Here is a 23,092-nt window from a genome sequence, read left to right as displayed (position 1 = left end):
AAAAAAAGAAAAAGATAGCAAGTCAAGGATATAGGGCCCACACCCTAAAGCTATCTAGTTCAGAATCCCTATCTGGTAGTTTCAGAAGGTTGAGAGGTAACATGGTACGGAGGCTAAAGCACTGGACAACAGTTAGGGGGTCCTTACCTCTCTAGCTTTGGCTCCAGCTCAGATCATGCAGGCTGTCTGCCCTAAGTTTAAGTGTTGAGGTTAGGCTAAATCTAGATGTCTTAGGGCTTCTCCAGCTCCAGGATTTTAGGCATTTGATGACTTTTTCCTTGGTTTCTACTTTTAAAGGCACCCATATAAGCAGCACTCTTCATGCCTAGGAGCAAAACACTTGGTCCTGGCTTTTAAAAAACCACAGTGTTTAGTTTTTTGTTTTGTTTTCATTTTTTTAAAAGAAAAGGCATGGTCTCAAGAGGCAGACAGAGCTAAATCCATATCCTGGCAGTATCTATGGTTCCTTGGATAAGTTGTCCACCCTCATGGGTCTTGGTTTCCTCATCCGTTAGGAGATAGTTCTAGATCTGCCTCATATGGGTGAAGATTAAATGAGGGAATGAGGCTTGAGCAGTGGTGGGCACAGAGTAGAGTCTTGACAATCATAAATTTCCTTTGGAATTCTCAATTAGAAAATTAGAGTCAGGTGCTAAAAACCTAAGTTAATATTTGCTCTTCCAAAAAGGAAATTAATGGTTTTCTTGAAAATTATCTAGAACAGATATCCTTCCCTTCCTTCCTTTCTTTTGTTCTTCCTCCCTCCTTCCTTCCTTCTTTTAAACCTAGCCCTTGGGATGCCTGGGTGGCTCAGCGGTTGAGCACCTGCCTTCGGCCCAGGGCATGATCCTGGAGTCCTGGGATCGAGTCCCACAAAAGGCTCCCTGCATGGAGCCTGCTTCTCTCTCTGCCTGTGTCTCTGCCTCTCTCTGTATGACTCTCATGAATAAATAAATTAAAAATAATAATAATAAAATAAACCTAGCCCTTATTTGGTGTTTTTTTCCTCATAACATCCATGGGAGGTAAGCAGTATGACTGTCCCTTTTCACATTGAGGAAACCATGCATAGAGAATTAAGTAACTTGCCCAAGACATGCAGCTAGACAGTGATAGAGCAGGATTCAGATAGCCTGGCTCCAAAGCCTGTGCCCTAAACACAGTCTCAAATGTCACATGGTCATCCCAAAGAACCCTAAGTTTTGAAGTGTATAAACGGGACTGTCGATGAAGTATCAGAAGTGTACATCGGGTGGTTGGGAGCATTTATAGCTCTTGAAAACAATGCAGTCTTTGATGGGAGCTCAACAAATCATAGTAAAAACCTAGGATGACTCATCTCTTTGCCAAATAGGTTGGTTACCACTGAGAAATCTTGTGTTTCTGAGGTCTCTCAGGAAATGATAGAATAGATTTCTAGAATATGAGAAAGGTTTTAAAGCAAAGGCACAGAAATATTTCTGCAGTTTGGTTTGCAATGAATTTTATAGGGGAATCTGGTAGTTCCAAGATTTTTATTTTATTTTCTTATGTAATACGATATTCAGTACATAAGGAGGTGTTCTCCATCAGACAAACAATGGACAGGGCTCAGAAAAATCTCAAACTGCACCCTCCCCCCAAGCATCACATGACTGCCTTCAATTTAATTTGAAGTTCAATTCTTCCCTCTTTTACAACTCATTTCCAGGATGTATTTTCAAAGGCAATGTCATTTTTGGAAGAAAAAAGTCACACATTTATTTTAATGAGACCATGCTAATTAAATCTTTGCATGCTAGTTACTTAGGATTTCAATTTTGCAGTTTAATGGTAAGCCTCTTTAAAGGATTCTCCTTTGCAACTATGTTAAAAAGCATACCTCCCTCATAAGAGTTGAATGACATTCAAAGCATTTCTGTTCTTAATTGTCTTAGAGAGAAGATCCCAAATGAATAAAACCCTATACCAAAGGAAAAAAAAAAGTAAAACAAGGTATGGGCATTTATTATATTTTTTAAGATTTTATTTATTTTTTTGACAGAGAGAAAGCACAAGCAGGAGAAGCAGCAGCGGGGAGAAGGAGGCTCCCTGCTCAGCAAGGAGCTTGATGCCTGAGCCAAAGGCAGCTGCTTAACTGACTCAGCCACCCAGGCACCCCAAGGGTGGGCATATAGGACACACTTCCATCTTAGTTATTCTAGGTGCAAAATACAGTAAGCAAAGGGAATTAAATTGTTAGGCCATGAAAGACAGGAAACATACTTTCCAAATAATGAGGTATTTTCTAGCATATAATCACTTCCCATTATTTACATCTAATGTTCATTGCAGGGTCATTCTGGCTCAGTAGTAGTCATAAGAATAATAGCAGTTAGTACTTACTAATAAGCACTTAGCTTTTACTATGCAACATGCACAGCATAAGGACTTCACACAAACTATTTTATTTAATGCTCACAACTGCATGAGGTGGGAGCCATCTTCCCCCCCAGTTTTACTGATGCTAAAATGGAGACTCAGATATAATAAAACAATCTGGTCAAGGTCATGGAGCCAGGAGAGTGGTGGAGGTTCTAAGTGAATACAGGCATCTGAGGCTAGAGCCCAAATTATACTCCTCCCATCCCAGCCTTTCTGGACAGGGGGAGTCCTTGCTAATATTTTAATCTGCCAGAACTAGAATTAAGTATCACAGGACAGGGACCCTGTTTCTGTTTTGTTCAGTGAGTCATCCAGGGCCAGGCACTAACCTGCCATCTACCTTGTGGGCACTCAGTAGATAAATAAAATAAGTGAATCAGTTAAAATGTGCTTTCCAGGTACCCAAATGTAACAATAATTTTAAGCTTGCAAATACAGTCCTGCTGGGGCTCTTCTTATACTTGGGCTGATACAAAAACAAACAAGAACCCTTGCCATTTAGCACATATCTGCTGCCCATACGTCCGAATCCTGGTGATTTAGGAAATACCTGCTCTCTGATTCATTCTTTTCTACAGACTCCAATAAAATCTAGATTCAGACTAAATGCAAAAGAGGTCCAATAAACTGGTGCCTAATTTATTAGAGTAATTACACACTGACAGGGTGTTTACTAGGTCACAGGGCCAGAAAGACCAGACCATGCCCTTAAAGAGTTTACAATCCTGTGGGGAGAAAAGACAAATGCCCAAATGACTCTGTAAAAGAAGATAACATGTCAAAAAGGAGGAATGAGTGAGTAGATTATGTGAATCCTTGGGAAGAGCAGAAAGTTGCCAACCTGTGCTGGCTCCATAAGCACTAGTCAGTACAACTCTCTGCAATGCCAGAAATGTTTTGTTTTGACACTCCCTGTAGGGTAAGTATTAAGTAGTAAATATTGAAATGTGGCTGTTGTGAATGAGAAATGGAATTTAAAATTTTTGACTAGTGAAACCATAAATTTCTGTTAAGCCAACCAAGTTTTGGTACTTTCTTATAGCAGTCCTAAGAAACTAATAGAGTGCTCTATGTACATCAGCTACTCCTAATTATTTTTATATGAATGGTTATTTTATTAAATACTTAAGATGCTGACTCTCCTCACCCTCCTTCTCCCCACTGCATACCTACTATACATAAGAATTGATTATGAGGTGATCCTTGGGTGGCTCAGTGGTTTAGCGCCTGCCTTCAGCCCAGGACGTGATCCTGGAGAGCCGGGATCGAGTCCCACATCAGGCTCCCTGCATGGAGTCTGCTTCTCTCTTTGCCTGTGTCTCTGCCTCTCTCTCTCTCTCTCTCTCTCTGTGTGTTTCTCATGAATAAATAAAAAAAAAAGAATTGATTATGAAAGGAAATGTTTTCTACGGGTTGTCTGTAATCTTATGGATGGTGAGACACCCATTTCTTAATTTTAAAAGCAGCGGTAAACTTAATGATCTTTGCTGCTGCTTCTTCTAGGATCTAGCAAACACGACTAATGCTTTTTATGATCTCAGCTGTATGCCAAAATAATTTTTCCTTCAGTATTTTAAAAGTCATACACCAGATACACTTTAAAGAATTCCTAAACCAATGATCTTTTGACTATCTTTTGAAAAACCTGAGATTCTGTGATAGGCAAAGTAGGACCAAGAAAGTTTTTTTCTTTCTTTCTTTTTAAGAAATTAGCTATTTGCATTGCTGGAATCATAAAGTAGCAATTTAACATTATTGAATTGAGAAACTGACAGAAGGCTAAACAGAACAAAACATGAACCAACAACTGGGCTATTTTATTGCTCCTTTTTAGTACCAGCAAGTGTAGTGATATAAAAACTACCATAAAATCAATTACTTTTATTCTTTTTACAAATTATTTTAATTCTCCTCCCATAATATGTCTATATGAAATAATTGCTTTGTAATTACCGACATGATTAAATGTTAAATAAATGTAAAATCTTCAGTTTGGCAGCCTTATATGCCTAGAAGGCTCAGTTTCATTACTTCTTTTTAAGTACTTCACAGTATATCGCTTAGTATTTTCAACGCAGACAGAGATTTCACCATGCCATGTTAATAAATGTTGCATAAGGAGCCAGTTGCTACAATGGCTCCTGATTATACATTCAAAACTACAGACAGACCAATGAAATAGCACACTTATCATAGTTGGTACTGAAAGTGCCAATATGTAGGCTGCTAATACCAATACTGTAGATTTTTGGATGCTAATCAAGGAAAGTGATCCCATTAGACTGTATCAGATTTGCTTTTGCTCTTAGACCAAATTAAAGTTTAGTTCGTCATAGTGAAAATACTTCTCATCAGGAAAATGGCAAGCATTGTCACATCCTTTTCAGAGTATTTACTGCATTTTTCTTTGCTCAAAGAGTTCTATACCATCTTTTGTTATATTCTTTAATCCACTAATATCTTAACAATGTGACATTTTAACAAAATTTTTACTTAAAAACATAAGACATCCAATGTCCTTAAGGTGGGAGCCTATACTTCTAGCTCTGATCTAATGATATTTCTCTAAAGAAATATTCTCTGCTTAGAATGTGCCAATTAGGAGACTAACTGCTGTTTAAACTTTAGACAGAAAATCTCAAAAACATATCCCTTCCACATTAAAATGTTCCTTTAACAAGTGGAGACTGATACATGGAAGTGTACATATATTTAGTATTAAAGTTCCTGCTACTCAAAGTTAAAGACAGCCCTGTTCGGGTAAATGACAGCATTTGCCCTTCAGCTTGATAGACCTCAAGCACACTGTATTTCTACAGAATGCCATCTCTTTTAAAGAAGCAAAATAAAGCCATCTGCCCCTGAACTCTTAAAATAAACTTGGCTTCAAGTTCTTTTTTGCAATTATTTTTTTATGACTGTTCTAATAAAAGAGTTAAAGAACTTGATTTTCTTCATCATCGGGAGAATGAATATAGTAAAAAGTGTGCCTGCCTGTTCAAATCTTCTCTCTGAAGGCTTGGGGCTGCAGTGGCTCTCTAAGGAAATGTCACAATGGCCAAAAGACAGGGGCAGAGAGGATTTAGAAAAAAAGGGGCAGTGCCATGGAAAGTGCTTTATGATTTTACAGCACCCAATGGAGGCAGGTGTGATTATTCTTGTTTTACAAATGACTTCAGGGCTCAGAGATTAAGTGACCTATCAGAATTCCCACAGCTAATTGGTCAAAGAGCTGAGATTAAATTCAAGTTTGTTGTGTTTTTAAGTCAGAGCCTTTTCTGTGATACCACCTGTTCCAATCATCTTATTGGATCTCCTGAAAGATTGTGATTGCATATAGCATTCTCTTATGTACATACAAGAAAACTGTATGTAGAGTCTGTATGTCTGTATGAAAACTGTATGTAGAGTCTGTATGTCTGTAGAGTAAAACTTGGGTTAGCCAGAAGATTAAGGGAATTTGTGAATTTAATTTTCTGGGTAGCTGAAGGTTTCCTAAAAAACTTTTAGTTTCAATTTTTAATACCCTTGTTTTTGCTTTTTGGTAAGGGTAGTTATGCTTTAGGTTTTTTTTTTTTTAAGACATTTTTTTTCCAGCCCTGATAATGAACTCATATTGGAAATCTTTTTTTCCCAAATGGAAGGTCTTGGTTATTACTTATTTTCTTCCAGTTTTCCCTTTTCTCCTAAAAGCACACTCCAGAGGAAAAAAATTCTAGTTAATTAGAATTTCTGGTAATCACGTTTTAAAATTGTTTTAGTAAATGAAAATCAGGTGAAAGCTACTTCCCTGAATTTGAAATTGTTTCTTATTATAGGTTCTTCTTGATGCCAGTGTGTTCCCCTATGTTAGTATGCATTTGAAACTAATGGTCCAATACTCAAAGTGCTCAGATTGTTGATGACCCGGACACCATAAATCCACCAGAGCACTTTAGTGGGATGGTCCTTAATTACACAGTTTAGGCTTTGTATAATCATATTGTGCAAAAGAACAGCTGAGAACATTAAAATGCCAGGAGGCATTATAAATCATAGTGTTTTCTATAGTCTTTCTTTAACTCCTGTGTTTTTTTAAATTGAAAGTAAAAAGAATAATTTTAGTTGAATATCTATATTGTCATTTATAGCCATTAAAACATACAATTATGCAATGCTATTAAAAGATCATCTTTATTATTTACCTCCAACTTGTCTAATAGAAATTGCAGTTATTTTTTAAACTTTAAATATAGGAATCATTTTTGTCAGTGAAACAAAATTAAAATGATCTCTAAATAAAAAAGGCTATTTCTTAATGAAATATAATTTAGATAAATTGTAGTGCAATCCTATCTATCTAGGACTAACATGCACCTTAAAAGTTTTCTGTAGAGCTTTAGGTTTAAGGAGACACAATTTAAATTGTGGAATAGGGATCCCTGGGTGGCGCAGCGGTTTGGCGCCTGCCTTTGGCCCAGGGCGCGATCCTGGAGACCCGGGATCAAATCCCACGTCGGGCTCCCGGTGCATGGAGCCTGCTTCTCCCTCTGCCTATGTCTCTGCCTGCCCCCCACCATCTGTGTGACTATCATAAACAAATAAAAATTAAAAAAAAAAAAAGTTGGAGACTCACCAACGGTGGCTGCCCGAATCAGTTTATATTAAAAAATAAATAAATAAATAAATTGTGGAATATTCAAATTGTTAAAATGGAGAAGAAATATATTTTAATGATGGTTTATTACTTCAAATGATATTTAAATAAGAATAAGGAAGACCACATTTGAAAACAAGACCAGCAAATGAGATTCATTTTCCTGGAGAATGAGGCAACTTTAAGTAGTAAGCTTCTGCAACTTGTCATAAAATGTGTAGCTTATTCTTGCTTTACGGCTTTTAAGTCTCAAAAATCTAGCACCCATGTTGGCAGTGAAGAGCAAATTCTGGGTTAAGAAGTGATACCATCACCGTGGGCTGGCAATTAAGTAACATTCCAAATGCCCACAGGAATGATAGAAATCAATCCAAATAATGGTTTACTGAGCAAGAATTCTGTGTAAGGCTCTGGGGGTCATGGGGCAGGAAACCATGCATTCTTGGTGATGGGGAAGGTATATGAGAAGCAGTGGCATCCTTGGTTAATTGTCACCATTTCCTTCCAAATGTGATGATGTTCAGAAACATCATGTCCATAGCTTAAAACTGGTACTAGTGGTGTATTTACACCACAGAAATTGGCGAACACTATGAATCAGGGTTTTATGTTTTTGGAGAGCTGGTTGTTAAACATTTACCAGCAAACCATAGATGTAAAGGTACCAAAGCAACAGAGCCTGGATAGGTATATGGAACAGCAACTGTTTCATTTTTATTGGGATTTAAGATCTGCCAAGCTAGGAATGGAAATCAAGTCAGAAAGGTTGGATGGTACCTAGATATGGAGGCTCTTACTGCTTCACTAAAGAGGTTTTTTTTTTTTCATTTATTATCCTTTTCCAAGATCTAGCAGAAAACAGATGGTACACTCAAAAAGGAGTGACTAAGGAAAGTTTTAAATAGCGACCATTTACAAGGCAGGGACAAGGTTAAGGCAGACTCACAGAGGATGACCAAACGCCTCTGAGTTAGCTGCTGCAAGAAGCAAAAGCCAACAAGAAGCCAGGTGGTAAAGGATCCACTGAGGCAGTCTGTTCAAGTCTGATGCTCAGAGTACAAAGAAAAGTGGAGAAGGGCAGGATGGATCTGGAAGGATATAGAAAATACCCAGCACAATCCTACAGCAAGTGGGGATCACTAAATGTCTTACAATGGGAACTACGGGATCATTTCTATAATTCAGAAAAATGTATCAATCAGCTATGTGTTAGACTGTGGAGAGGGACCATGATGGATATAGGGAAACTCATTAAGAAGCACTCACAATAGGTGAAATAAGAGGTGATGGAACTGGAATTGTGATAGTAAGAACAGAGAAGAGCCATATTTAGGAAACAATGGAGACTTACAAGTAGAGAGGTAACTTACATATAACCCTTGACTAGATGTAGAAATGGGGAGGGAAGAATTGAAAATAATATCAAAGTATTCAGCCTGTTTGACTTTGAGGATAGTGGTTGCCAAAACAAGATAGGGGGATGCAAAAGCAAGAGCTCACTCTGAAAGTGGGCTGAGTTTCCATTTGTGTGATTAGAGGGTTGGAAGAGAGAGAGAGGTTAGAGTATGCTTTCCTCTAGTTCTCTCTGCTGGGCCAGTTTTTGGTGCTTATTCCTCTGAAGAAGACTATGGTATACTCTTGTACAGCCATAGCTCATTCTGGATCCCAGATACCACTGCATCTCTTTGACCCTTTGGTGATGTGATTTTTAGGGTGAAAATAGCCAGCAGGCATTTGGAGTTTGGGAGTGAAGTTATAGAGAAGTTGGATGTTTTTCTCATGAGGGTATAGTATAGAAAACTTAAGATCTCAAGAGGCATAGAGAGAAAATGAAAGGGCTCAGTGGAGCCCGAGATGTACCACTACAAAACACAGTACAAGTTGAAGGTTAACTCTGCGTCTTACTGAAGAGTAAGTCACTACCTCCACCATCTCCTTTGATAACTACTTGGCGATAGCATCTGAATTTAGTTATATGTCAATACAAAGATGGAGCTAAAACGAATTATTATAGGGACATGCATTAGTAACTTAGTGTTGAAATGATCTCTGCATTATGAATGATAATAATTGAGATGAGGCAGAAAAGTAGATTTCTCCATGGAGGACAAATCAATAACAACTAGGTTTTATGGTCATTAGCACCCTAATGAAATTACTTACCATCTAAATCTCTTGGAGGATCTTGAACATTCAACACCCATCACCTCTTTCATGTTAACACCAGCCAGATGTGGCTAAGTACAATTTACAAAATGGAGATCATGAAAGATTCATCCACAATAAAAGAGAAATGTATTACAAGGGGGCAGGGAGAGACAATGGAAAGCAAATAATAAAAGAAGATAAACTAAATCACTAGACATTGTGTACCACTTTCACATACATTATATCTTTAACCAAGAGTCATAGAAATGAAGGAGATATTTTCTTCCTGGTGTGCCCTTTAGCTCTTGGAGGTTGGCATGTGCCAGTCCAAACATGCCAAGTACCAGCATACACTTAACCCAGACAAGACCCTTGAATCCTTGCTTATGTGACTCATTTCTCCAGACATTAAAGCCTTCTGTCATCTTTCCCCCCCTTCCGTGATGAGATTCAACATATCCCAATCCCTCCATGCATAATGCACACTCTCCTTCTGTGGAATTTCATACTAATTAGCAATTCTGTTTTCTCTGAACTCCAAGTATGCTTTGGAGGAAGGGGCGAAGGAAGGTTTGAGATTAATGATCTCCCCTTTTTTCTATTTTAAGCCACACTGGTCTCTCTGTTCCTCAAACCCATCAAGCTCGTTCAGATGTCCAGGGCTTGGCTTACAAAGTTCTTCCCTTGCACTCCTCCTGCTTCAGTAATTCTCATTTACCCTTGAGATTTTGATTGAAATGCTATTTCTTTAGGAAGGATTTCTCTTAGAATCCTCCATGTAATATTCTCTTCCGGCCTTGTGTACTTCTCTTTCACTGGAGTTAATACAGCCATACTTCCACATTTACTTGTGTGGTAATTGGATTAATGCTGTTACCCCATCAGATGGCAAGCCATACATCAGAATTACTGGACCACATTTTACTCCTCACTGTATCACCAGCTCAAAGAAAATGATCTGCACAGAGGTGGTGTTGTTGATATTTGCCAGACGACTGAAGTTGATAACTGTCGTGTTCTAAGCACTGTATCAAATGCTTTCTCACATATTCTCATTGCAAACCTATGGGTTCATATCATTCTTCCATTCTTTGATGAAAGAGCTTGGGGGTCAAATAAATTGAGTCTTTTAACCAAAATCATACAGATAGTACGTAATAGAGTTGCAATCATACACAGACCCATCTCATCTGAGCTGTTTTCTTTCTGTTTTGTCATGGAATTTCCATAGATTATCACTTAATTATTTTCTGTCTTGTTCCTGTTCATTCTTTCTTCCCAGTGAGTCTCAAAATTCATTTGGGATGTAAGTAACATGATGTATACTTTTTTCATCCCCTACATCACCCTTCTAATGGCACTTGATATTCTACATGCATTTAATGAATACTTTTTGATTAATAACACTTCCCTGGCATTAATATCATAAAAGCATCCCCAAATGAGTTCAACTTTCTGTAATAACCTCTCTCAAATAGTAATGCAGCACATCTCTGATATAATACAGGTTATAATCTACTCATTTCCACCAAACTATAGGAAATAATTTTGTAAAAAAATTTTAGAAAAAGCAGCATGACAAAATAGATAGGATATGAAAATCCCTTTCCTCTTTCATTCATTGACTATTTGCTAAGTGCATTTTCCATGCACCAAGTGTTCTAGTTGCAAGGGATCCAAGTCTAAGTAAGTCATGGACTTCCCTCACAGAGTTTCTGTTGGTGGTGTTATTAGAGAGATGAAAATAAATAATCCTAAATTAAGATAACACATCCTATACTTGAAAACAAGCAAATGTGGGAAAATCAAGGACATTGTGACTAATTCAGCCAGGAGGAAAACCAGAGCAAGTACCTGGTCCTATATATTTATCAGCTCTAAAATACTGGACCAATTCTTTGCCTCAGATTTCTTTATCTTAAAAGTGAGGATAATACCTACCAGAGCTGCTGTGTACTTCTCTCAGCACACTTAGAAAATGCTATTTATTGGCCTACAAGAGTTGCCAGATGTGACTAGCTTGGTGGCTGTATCCAAGAACTGAGTATAGGTATCTCTAATTACCTATAAATGCAGTCACTTCTCAACTGGGACACTGATTAGGAAGATTAAATAAGACAATAAAAATGAAGTTCTTTGTAAATAACTATTATTTACAGCTCCAAAAGAATTCATAAAATAATGAGGCAGTTAATACATATTCTTGATGTCCTCCTTCATGTGTATATGAAAATCTATCTGCTAGCTATAACAGGGTAGAGGCTATGTCTCCTTAAGGGTTACCCTATTTGGCTTGTCTGATGACCTTTTGCTTCGTAATTGACCCTGCTGTCAAGAGGACTCTTAGTTATACTGCATTGGGTTCTAATCTAGTCCCAATCAGGAGTCTTGCAGTTTGGTCTAGAAGCAAGATGAAGAAGATGATGATGATACCAAGAATCAACAATAACAATGGTAGCTGCATGATTTATTGAGCACTTACAAGATGCTAACCATTGTTCTAACAGTTTTACAGGCCCAACAGCTTTATTATATAACACTGGATCCCTCAAATTTGAAGCTTTTGCATCTGTTAGTTCTGACAATGTCTTGAATTCAGTTCCTCTTTGAGGAATGGTAGCTCTGAACCAAATCTATTCTCTTTGGTCAGAATTACAACTTACAACTTAAATGAATTACAACTTAGGGGCATTGTTATACTTTCAGAGTGAGAAAAGAGAGTGGATACAGAACATAATATAGAAACAAACAAAAAAGGCTGTAATGTATTCATCTGTCTGCCTTTTCTTTTAAAGCATGTCAGCTGACTTAAGATTTCTTGAATGTCTGGACAAAAAGATCTCTCTTAGGGTCCACCACAAAGGTGACAACCATGTGAACTACTGATTTCACAAACATCTAGTCTGAATTTTGTTGTCTCTTAAAATCCCTCCACTTGCCTCTCAGTGAGCATCCTTGGAATGTAGACACCATACATTCAGAAATGTCAGATTTCAATAGAATACCACTTCTACTAATTGCTCCTATTTACAAAGTACTTACGTTGGTCCAGGAATTGTGCAAAGGGCTGTAAATGCATGATCTCATTGAACGAATCCAATAATTCCCTAAGGCAGGTTCTATTATTAACTCTACTTTACAGATGAGGATACTGAGAGGTTCACTTAAATCACTCCAGACCACACAGCAAAGATGCAATTTTGGAAGTAATCCTTCCCAACTCTGAGTCCTGCCTAGTTATCCCCTCTCTTTGCCCTGCCTTGAGCTATACATTCTCTATCATTATGGTAGTGACTCACATTGTTCTGATGTATCACTTGCATGTCAGAAAGATCCCTTAAAGCAAAACAATCTTTAAAAGCAAACTCAAGTAGTTTTTAATATTGCTAGCAGTTTTAAGTTCTTGTAAAAATCATTCAACACTTTTCATAAAATTCAGCAATCTAAACTCCGCAAATATCAAAGATAATAACTTTTCTCAAAATTAATCATTTTACTTCTTTTTCTGTGTAACAGAAAGATGTTTTCCAGTTTTTAGAGACCTTCTAAATTTAGACAATGATGATATGACAATGTGAGATGGTAATGATTAGGATAATGCAATCTTTATGCATTTCTATTCATTAAAATTTTTTTAAATCTTAAATACACTTAAAAATGATGTTAATGGGGCACCTGGGTGGCTCAGTTGGTTGAGCACCTTGATGCTCAGTTGGTTGACTCTTGATATAGGCTCAGGTCATGGTCTTGGGGTCATGGGACTGAGACTAGCGTTAGGCTCTGCACTCAGCACAGAGTCTGCCTGAGACTCGCTCCCTTTCTCTCTTCCCCTCCTCCTGTTCTCTTTCTCTCTCTCTCTAAAATAAATAGATCTGGGGATCCCTGGGTGGCTCAGCGGTTTGGCGCCTGCCTTTGGCCCAGGGCGCAATCCTGGAGTCCCAGGATCGAGTCCCGTGTCGGGCTCCGGGCATGGAGCCTGCTTCTCCCTCCTCCTGTGTCTCTGCCTCTCTCTCTCTCTCTGTCTATCATAAAATAAATAAATAAATCTTTAAAAAAATAATAAAATAAAATAAACAAATCTTTTAAAAAATGCTGTTAATAATGCCAATATCAATTTAAAGAATAATTCAATGATGATTGGTTAAATAAAAATACCAAGGTAGATTTTAAAGTTTAAATAATAAAATGCATCATCTTATTTTATATAAACCTTACTTTAATAATGGAATTACAGAATGTTTAGGGCCTGATGGGCTACAAGAGGTAGTCTAGTCCAATCCTTTTGTTTTATAGCTGTAATTAAAGATGAAGGAACAGCCCAGTGCCTTAACAGTGCAGTTTCAGAATCAGACAGACCCAAATTCACATTCTTGCTCAGCCACTTACCAGCTCTAAAACTACCTGTCATTCAGTCACAGAGCCAGTTTTTTCATGTGCCCTGCCTAGAAAGCAGGACTGCTATAAACTGAGAATTCAAAAAGACTCTCTCCTCTAAAACAGATGTGTATTCATTCATTCGACAAATATTTATCAAGTATACACTAGTTGTGTAACCTTGGGCAAGTTACTTGTTTTGTGCCTTAGTTTCCTGCACTGTAAAGTGGGTATCCACATTATAGAGTTTTTGCAAGGATTAAATGAGTTAATACATATAAGGCGCATGGGATGGTTCCTGGCACAGTTTGTTGGATATCATCATTACCATTCTCCTACTGCTACTATACTCTATATTAGGTAATATAGTGGGGCTCTGGGGATATAATTCAGGAATCCTGTGTAATATTTTCCTCCTAATTACTGAAGCATCGCTTTTGCATGGAATGAATCTCTTGCTCCAGTGTCCCTCCTGAGGGTAAAGCCTTTTGTAAGCTTCTTTACTATGGTTCTGTTTTGACAGTACTATCTATCCTTCATGCATGAAGAGGAAAATATCTCACCAGCATTTGCCCATATACTCTGTTTTTCTTTCAAATGATTTTGAAGACGCTCAGGTTTTTTTGTTTTTGTTTTTGTTTTTTTTTAACCTGGTCTCCCAGGTGAGAAACGATGAGTTTGCGAGTATGTGAGGAGCTTGGCTGGGATTCCAGAGCCAAGTTGTCCCCAAAGGACATAACAGAACTAACTAGTCCTTTGAGGGTTTTAAACCTTACATGTAGTCTTCACTACATAGAACCATAATGAGCTGAAAGAACAAGCAGAGAAATCCAGTTAATTGCCACTCCAGTGTTTCCAGTGGTTCTATCATGGTTGGATGAGTTACTATGGATTCCATCAGTGTTTTGGAAACTCTCAGGACATGGGCTGAAGTCCTATGTAACTATCACTCATGATCTTGGCAATCACAGAATTGTGAAGATGAAAAGAACCTTGAGTGATGGTACAGCTTCTCAGTCTTCCTTCTCACAAGCAAACATTACACTATCTCAGAGAAGTGGGAAGTTACATCTTTAAGACCTTGAGAGAAGGCTCTTTACAAAACTCATTTTGATAAATAAGTCTTACTATTGAAAACAAAAACAAACTTCTCTGTATGGAATCTTACACACGAAGTTAAAATGCCTCTGCCCAACAAAACCAGAAAACCATGCCACTGTTGCTTTTCTTTTGTAGCAGAACACCCTCAATTCCTGCCCACGTTCTGGGATATGTCATTTTCTTATCCTAGCCATCATTTTTATATGAATGTTTCTTCCCACATTGTCACAAGTATTTTTTTAAGTTTCTTAAGGCCAGTTTAAGGTAAGATACTAGAGAGAAAGTCTGATTAGTCCTTAGGTGTCTGGGAAACCCAGCTTAAATTTCCCTGCATGATATATTTTAATTGATACATCCCAGATCCTTGCTCTCCTTAGTAACCCAAGAGCTAGAGTGCTGAGTCACTGTCATATTACCTGTTCTGTCACCACAGGCCAGGAAGTAGGCTTGGTGCAAGCAGGGAGCCTCAGGTCTTATCCCAGATTCAGCCTTACCCTAGACGTATGACCTTACACAAATTCAACTTACGGTAGGATAAAGAAAGTTGCAACCCTTCTTCTTTTACAGTGGAACCCTAGAAATGTATTAAGTGACTTGTCCAAGGTCACACTGAACTGTCCATGCCTGTGGTTCCCTTAGTTATTGAAAAAAAAAAAGGAGAGAAAGAATGATACTTGATGTCCCAGAATGATACAGGTCAAATGAAATACATATTTAAGGACTCTGCAAAATGTTCTAAAACACAAGACATTATTCACCTTCTTTGTCAATGAAGCCCATCTTTATGCAGCATGTGCTATTATAGGTTTCTTATAACTGACTTTTCATTCTGTTTCTAGATTCCTCTTCTGCTTGCTCAAGGCACTGAATTCTAAGCAACATAGAGGAGTCTACCCTCCTGGGTAGTAACCATCCCACTCATTTGTGTTCAGTGAGATTAGATTTAAAATTGTCTCCTGCCAAACATGGTGTTCCAGGTGAAAGCCTGTTTTGTGAATTCACCATAAGGTTTTTAAAAGTCTTTGCTGATGGCCAAAATCTGAATCTGAATCCTACTTCTGTACTTTTGTAGCTCACTCTTTCGCCATCACAGCACATTTTATTGCACTTGTCATTCCTTCTGTAACTCCTAATGGACTTTAACTTAGCCAATGTCTTTTAGAGCAGGGTTTCTCAAAACTTTGATACTATTAACACTGAACCAAATAATTGTGGTGAGGGGACTGTCCTATGCATATTAGGATGTTTATCAGCATCCCTGGCTTCTATCCACTAAATGCCAGTATTATCGTCTACCTTAGTTGTCACAACTGGCAGAAATATCTCCAAATATTGCCAAGTTTCTCCGGGGCGGGGGGGGGGGGCGGCAAAATCACCCCTAGTTGAAAACCCCTGTGTATGATCCAGCAGAGTGCCTTTTTCACTCCATAAATATTTGTAGAAGAATACATGACTGATGGAAACAAAATGCTTCTGATGGATTTAATGTACAAGCTGCAGAAAAATCAAGCTAATTTCTTTTGGTTTTAGTACCTCCTATAACGTCTGGCACACAGCTGGAGCTCAGTATATATTCATTGGGAGAACAAGTGTTCCAAGACCATAAACAGCTTCCTGTATCCCAGGTAAAACTATCTCCCTCAAGAAGGCCCAGGTGAGGTGATAGGGAATTGTCATATTAGTGGGAGAAAATTTTTAAAAGAACAAAAAATTTTCTTAGCTATGGGATTAGAACCAGAAAAAATACCTTGTGGAAAAGAGCATCATGGCTATGTTCCCCAAACCTTTAGCTCTCCATCCAATTGTGGCATTTAGGGCAGAAATACAATTCTTTCAGGTGGTAATGCTAGAAACATCTAGCATTCCTGCATCCTTCAAAAGTCCTCAGTTAGGGACATGAAGCACCGGGAGGGTTGCAGGACATCTACAGGACATCTAGAAGGTCACACATTCAGTCATTAGTGTCAGAGCTGGGAAATGAGCCTGTGCCTTCCTGACTCCCTGTACAGTACTTGATTACAGTGATTATTATGGATGCAAATTAAGACTTATTACTATTGTGAAATAACAATGCAGGTTAATGATATTCTTTATTGCCATGCTAACATTTTTTCTAGAGGGGAAAATTATAGGCATGAAACCAATTAAGCAACCTTTCTTTCTTTGCAAAGCTTTTTAGTGTTCCTAAATGAAGATTCTCTCTTTGTGCTTACTGCTTAATAGTGCAAACTGATTTTTTGTCTCCTAGGTCTTAGTGAGATGGATGCTAATACTGGTGCTGTCTTTCTTTCCTGTATGAATTGAAAATGACTATGCTAATACATTATCTCACAAAGGGCAGGCCTAAATAGGAAGAGCAAATATTTTGAAATGAATATTTAATGAGCATTCTCCTATAGAGGTTAGGCATTGTGGAAATGCCTCCTTTGGAAATCTTTGTGAGCCAAACTCTTGCAATTGCCCTTTCCTGGACACCACTGAGGGACAGCTCTCCTCTCATGATTGAAATGGTGGCTCCAGAAAACAATGCAGATTAATTTACGTATCTCCGAAACTTTACGTAGTTGTCCTTCATTCTCAGTTCTACAAAATACAAAAACCTTTCCTGTAGAAGGATGTCATGTCACATGTATATTGTTATTGTAACTATGGTAACCAAAAAATGCCACCAGTGTGTCTGTTTCATACACAAATGAGGGGACAGCTGTGGAATCCACATGTCTGCCAGTGGTATAATGGATATGAGGTAGGATGGCCTGGGTCAGAAAATTACAGCTCATTTGTATTAATCAGAGCTTTCAAATAACATTCCAAACCCTTTGCCATAAGCAGTGTAAATGGAAGGCAATAAGCCACTGTAAAAGCACTTTCATTCCATAGCTTTCAAAACGAAGTGTTGTAAGTAGATGCGGAAGCATCTTGGGAGAGGACTCTCTCGTCCGCGTTGATGGAACTTCGGGGCGTATGACTGAAAGTTAAAGTTTAGTTTCTTTGCCTGTCAGGGATGATTTTCGCTCCAGTAAGTATAATGGTTCCATCTGAGTTACGTGTTTGTTGGTTATGGTACTGGAAGCACAGCTTTCACAAACCCTGTAGCAGTTTGACCGAGTAAGTTATCCTTCTAAACTCTCTATTCTCTCAACACGGTCATGTTACAAATCAGAACACTGAGGACTGGCAGGGTCATGAAACATCTAAGAAAACCCAGCTAGGACTAGATGGTAGCTTGCTTACCAACCAAATAATGAATAAAATTGCTAATAACATCCTACCTTTGCTAGACCTTTTAAAAACATCCAAAAAGTAAAAAATAATAGGTAATCCAAATGTTTCTCTTTAAAAAGGTTTAACATCAAATAGTATATATTTTAATTACTAAATAATATGCATAACAGTTCTATATGTGCTATAAGTCTGAAAACATATACTATATTATTTTCTGATGTATTGTAAATGCAATGTCAACTATGTATTATGCATGCATTTGTCTATGTTTTAAGACTGGGAGGCTGTCCCCTGTAATATATCTGTAAAGTAGGCAGACGGTAATATGCTAAAACAAAAAATTTAAAAAACAAACTTCAGTTAAGAAGATTTGAAGAGCGAATGGTTCCCTTGGATAGTAACTACTGAATTTTACAGATAGGGTTCAGCTTTTGTCTACATTCTATACTTTAAGCCCAAAACAAGAGAGGATACATGTTTTCCTGACTTCATCTGTATAATTATATATTCACCCTGAATAAAATATTAATCAAAGCTCTATTCATGAGTCAAAGAAACTTCCATTGTTCCCAGAAACCAAAATATGATTCTAAAATGGAATTTGCTTTTTCTCCAGATTGGCTTAACCCCAAATAGATATTCAGCATAATAATTTTGAAAAATTAAATATAATATTTAAGCAACCTTACATTAGTGTTCAAGTGAATCATTCAAAGAACTATTATTTTGTAGCTTAAAATAAATTTTAAGAAAGCATTATGAAAGTCTAGTAAAAAGTGACATGCAGATCCTATAATTTACTACATTTTATTTGTGGGGTATGGCTTATTTATGGTGGCATAAAAAGCCCACCATTCTGTTTATTTATAGTCATACTCAACTGGCTTGGAAAATAGCAATATAACTCTGTAGAGGCAGATTTTCTTTAGTACCTACCAGTTTGTTCCCTTGAGTGCCACTGCTTTAGGATATGTGGTAATTGCTCTAGCAATTCAGGTCAAGAAGCTAGCTTTAGCAGGGACTAACCAGAGAGAGAGATCAATGGTTGAGTTTTCCTTGCTTTTTTTGAATTCCAGACACTGTCAATAGCTAGGTGTAGTATTGTTCAGGGTCAGAGTCTGCAGTTAGATCTGGTCTAAGATTTTATTTAGCACAGTGATTTTTTTTTTTAAACAATAAGTACTTTATTACTTTCATTTACCAAGGAATGAGCTCTAATCATCCCTTTTATTAGAATTGCAGAATAAAGATTTCACACAGGCAGGATTATAACTAAAATAAGTTCTCACAAATGTAAAGCTGTGGTCATTTTAAAGTTACCTGGTTTGTTTCAAAAATATCTAGATACTTTACAGTAAAATGGCTTATAGCCTCGTTTAGAAAAGTCAACTATTTTATAGTTAACCCTCAAGTCCATAATGAGGACAGAATCTTGGGCTTAAGTCACATAAGTGTTTATTATGATTTGTTACTTTCTGACCTCTTGATAGCTGTAAGACACAAAATGTAATCTTAGCTATAACATTTTCTTATTTAAATTTGACTCAATTCATGTTTCCCCTCCTGGGAAAATACTGCCTTATGTGTAAAAGTCACTGAACCAGCAAAAATAACTTAAAGGAAACACGTAAAATAGCAGACTAACATCTGTTGTGCACCCCTCCCCTGCAAACACCAAGCCCTCAAAACAATGTTGTCTTGGCAGGGTGGGGGTGGGGGGGCGTGTTTTAATGTCCCTTTCAGTGAATATATAGAATACAGGGGCAAGCACTGTTTAGTGAATAGGTTCTTTTTCCCTTCAACAGTGTTTCTGACTGACAAAAGAGGGCAAGGGGACTGGCTTGTCAGTAGGTATAATCCCAGGGCTCACGTGCAGCCCACACTGCCAGCCCTTTGTTCAGTGGTCACACTGCTCCAGGAGGTGAGCAATGCGGTGGTCTATTAGCTAATATTAGACAAGGCAGAAATTTCCCTAGTTTGCTGTCCAATGCATGACTACCCCTCACTCATTGTGAAAACCTCTCAGGTTGACTAGGAACATGATGGTTTCATCACCTTCAGTTCTACGAGTTTGATGCCTTAACGAGCAAAATAATTTTGATTGAATAGCAAACATTCTTCATGTCAGCCAACTACAATTATCTTTTCCTATTTGTCTATCTGAAGATGGAGAGCAAATGTAAGCAGGAGGTAAAATTACTAAAATAAAAAGAAAAGAAACTCTAAAAGTTGGAAGGTCAATTCAGTAATCACCTCAAACCACCAGAAATGGACTAAAGTTTCTGCCCGCTTCACATAAACATTTTCCTCACTATCCAGCTCAGAACATCCAGCTTGAATGTTGCACAAAAATACTCCGCCAGGTAAAGAGCAAGTAGTACTTTGAGCTTTCAACACAATAGTACTCAGAGAATTTGGCTCTTGAATAAAGGTGTCAGCAAGCCATGGAATTCCTAAACAGAAAAACTCACACTGCGCCTTTATTCCATTTTCTTAAGGTCTATTGTTAACTAAAGACTCCTTGTCTTTTCAAATTCCTTCGTGTGAAAGGATGAGGCCAGACATCTGCCAGGATTCGCTCACATTTGCATGCAAATCAGAGACTTCGGGACACACATGGCCAAGGAGCCAACAACACCACTTTTACTCCAGACTTAACACTGATCAAAGTGTCTTCCTGAACTTTCAACGTCCCTAGTCCTAGCTCTTCATAATGAAGTAATGAGCATATCTGAGTAATATTATTTAGACTGTGGCGGCAAAGCGTACTGCAAACAAAACAACATATTGTCTTTCAGAAAATCCTACCAGCGAAAGCCCAAGTCAGCAATACCTGTTTCCCTCACTGAATCTCCCTTTTCATTATGCAGATCTGGAAATGAAAATGCTAATGGTGACATACAATTTAGCAAAGGATCCATTTTCTTGGACTCTTGGCCTTTGCCCGTGTAGTTCAAATGCCTCAAAACTATTCATACCCGGTCATTCACTCATTCATTCACTCACTCATTCATTCATTCACTCATTCACCGCCAGGCACTGTACTTAGCCCTGTGGCTACAGCGGTGAACCCATCAGGCAAGATCCCTTTCTCCCGGAACAGGGACCACCGCCGCGTCTCCCACTCCGCGTATCCTCCCCGACTCCCTCGCAAGGGTCCCGGGACGGGTTTTCCACCAGTCCTGAGTGCCGGGTCCGCTCCCGTGGCCGGATCTGTCTACACCACCCCGGCCCTCCCAAGGCAGGGACTGGTACCGCGGGAGGCGGTGGCGGCAGGGCCCTGGGAACCGCCGCGTCGGGGGCTGCCCACACCCCTCTCCACGCTGCACAAAGGACACTCGCTGGCAAACTTTCCTTGCTCCGACCCCGACCGAGCCGGGAACCCAGCACCGGGTGGGTTCCTGGAGCGGATGGAGGCTTTCCTGACATCTGAGCATCCCTTGGCAGCCCCCTGAGGCTGCTACTGCTGGACTCAAAACGTGTAGGGTGAGGTCTTTCCCCCATCTACCCTGCCCGACAATTGAGCAGGTTCTTCCGAATGCTCTGACTTCATCACACCCAACGCTCTGAGAATTTCGTCCCTTGCCCCTTTCTCGATCAACCAGGCCACAGCCAAGCCCTCCTCCCTCTTAGCTCTTCCCTCTCCCGTCTCCAGGTTCTCTTTCCAACTCCCCAGACCCCCTGGACGCGGTTCCCATCCCGCAGCCCTCCTTCCCCTGGATGCCCGGGCGCCACCCTCCCCCGCCTTGGTGCCCGAAATTCAGCGGGCTCGCCTCCTGTCACTGCCCTTTGCCCGTTTCTGTGTGGCCTTCGGTGCCAACTGTATCGCCGTACCCCACCACTGAGGGGTTTTTGGGGAGGGGGCTGGTGAGAGGGGAGGCAGAGGGTTACTGGGGTCCCGCTTCCCAGACTTGGCCGTTTCCCTGAGCTCCAGGAGCCGCGCCCCCTCGTCCCCCGCAGGCCCGCGATCTTACCCCGCGGTCCCCCAGACCCTCTCCGGCCCGCCACGCCGCCAAGTTTGCCTCGACTTCCCCAGCTGCCGCCCGAGCCTCCCGCCACCGCCCGGCTAGGCGAGCGCACTTACCCCGAGGCCCGGCTGGGGGGGTGTGGGGTGCGCACGGACCGCGGCGGCGGCAGGAGGAGGAGGAGGAGGAGGAGGAGGAGCAGGAGGAGGACAGCGGGCTGAGCGGCGCCTCCCTCCCAGCCCGCAGCGCGCGCTGCCTCCTCGGGGGGCTCCCAGCAGAGCACCCAGACTGGAGGCGAGGCAGCGACGGAGCAACAGCTGCTGCGCGGGCCTGGGCTCAACCCGACTCTCGGGGGTTGGGGCAGAGGCGGGCAGGGCTGGGAAGGAGGGTGGAAGTAGGGTGCAGAGGGCGAGGCAGGGGGCGACCAGGTCCCGAGGAAGGCGCCCGGGGCAACTAGGGATGCCACCGCTGCCCGGGCCGCTGCCACCGGCCCCTCTCCCCAGCCGGAGCCGGAGGGCGCTGCGGGCGCGGGCGCACGGGCCTCGCCTAGCTCCGCGGCTCCTGCCGGCGCCCTCGGTGCGCCCCGCTTTGTGCTCCCCGCAGCCGGCGTGCACCTGGTGTAAGCAAAAGCGGTCAGCTGATGGGCTGCGCGCCGATTGGCTGCACCGCGGTCTCCTCCCCTCCCGCCCGACCCCCCCCGCCCCCCCCGGCCTCCCGCCCCCGGCTCAGCCCCGTGCTGGGGCCCCATCTGTAGCCCGCCCAACAAAGGCGCAGCGCCGCGGGGCTCGGGTGGCCCGGGTGGCCCGGGGAGCGCCGCCGCAGCCGCTGCAGGGAGCCGTGGGCCGTTGCTTTTTGTCTGGGGGACGACAGGCTGCGGCTGGGTTAGGGAGGCAAAGCGAACTGCCGTTTCTTAGCAAAAGACATACCCCCCCCCCCAAAAAAAAAAAAAGAAAAAAAAAAGCCCTTGATAGGAGGCCAGGCTAGGTCTGCGCAGCATAGAACTTGGGCTCAGAGGCTGATAAGCAGACCAAATCCATCCAGGGGCAGAGCCAAGTTTCAGTATGAAATCTGACCTTCGCCTTGTAATGCATGGCGATGCCTTGCAGGGCAGCTGTGCTCACCACCATACCACCAACGCCGCGCTCATGGTGATTACCTGGGTTGTGTGTTTGCATTCCTAGGTGGCTATGGAACTGGCTGGTGCCCTTGTGCCCTTGTCCTGGGAAGTAGTATTTGCCGA

General features: G+C 40.6%; 1 protein-coding gene across 3 annotated transcripts in view; it reads right to left on the bottom strand.

The window, feature by feature from the left end:
* LRRN1 (leucine rich repeat neuronal 1) overlaps window positions 1-22,475 on the bottom strand; it is a 41,504-nt gene extending 19,029 nt beyond the window's left edge. The window contains exon 1 of one of the 3 annotated variants that reach the window (XM_041764722.1): window positions 21,972-22,475. The gene's annotated coding sequence lies outside the window, so the exon portion shown is untranslated. Of the gene's footprint in view, window positions 1-9,202; window positions 9,300-21,861; window positions 21,951-21,971 lie in introns of those variants that run through there. The other 2 variants (XM_041764725.1, XM_041764723.1) reach the window with 2 other exon arrangements.
* Window positions 22,476-23,092: the final 617 nt, after the last annotated feature.

Source organism: Vulpes lagopus, chromosome 7 (assembly GCF_018345385.1).
Source record: "Vulpes lagopus strain Blue_001 chromosome 7, ASM1834538v1, whole genome shotgun sequence".
Classification (NCBI taxonomy): domain Eukaryota; kingdom Metazoa; phylum Chordata; class Mammalia; order Carnivora; family Canidae; genus Vulpes; species Vulpes lagopus.
Note: the sequence above shows the minus strand (reverse complement) of the source record. Positions and strands in the feature narration are given on the sequence as shown.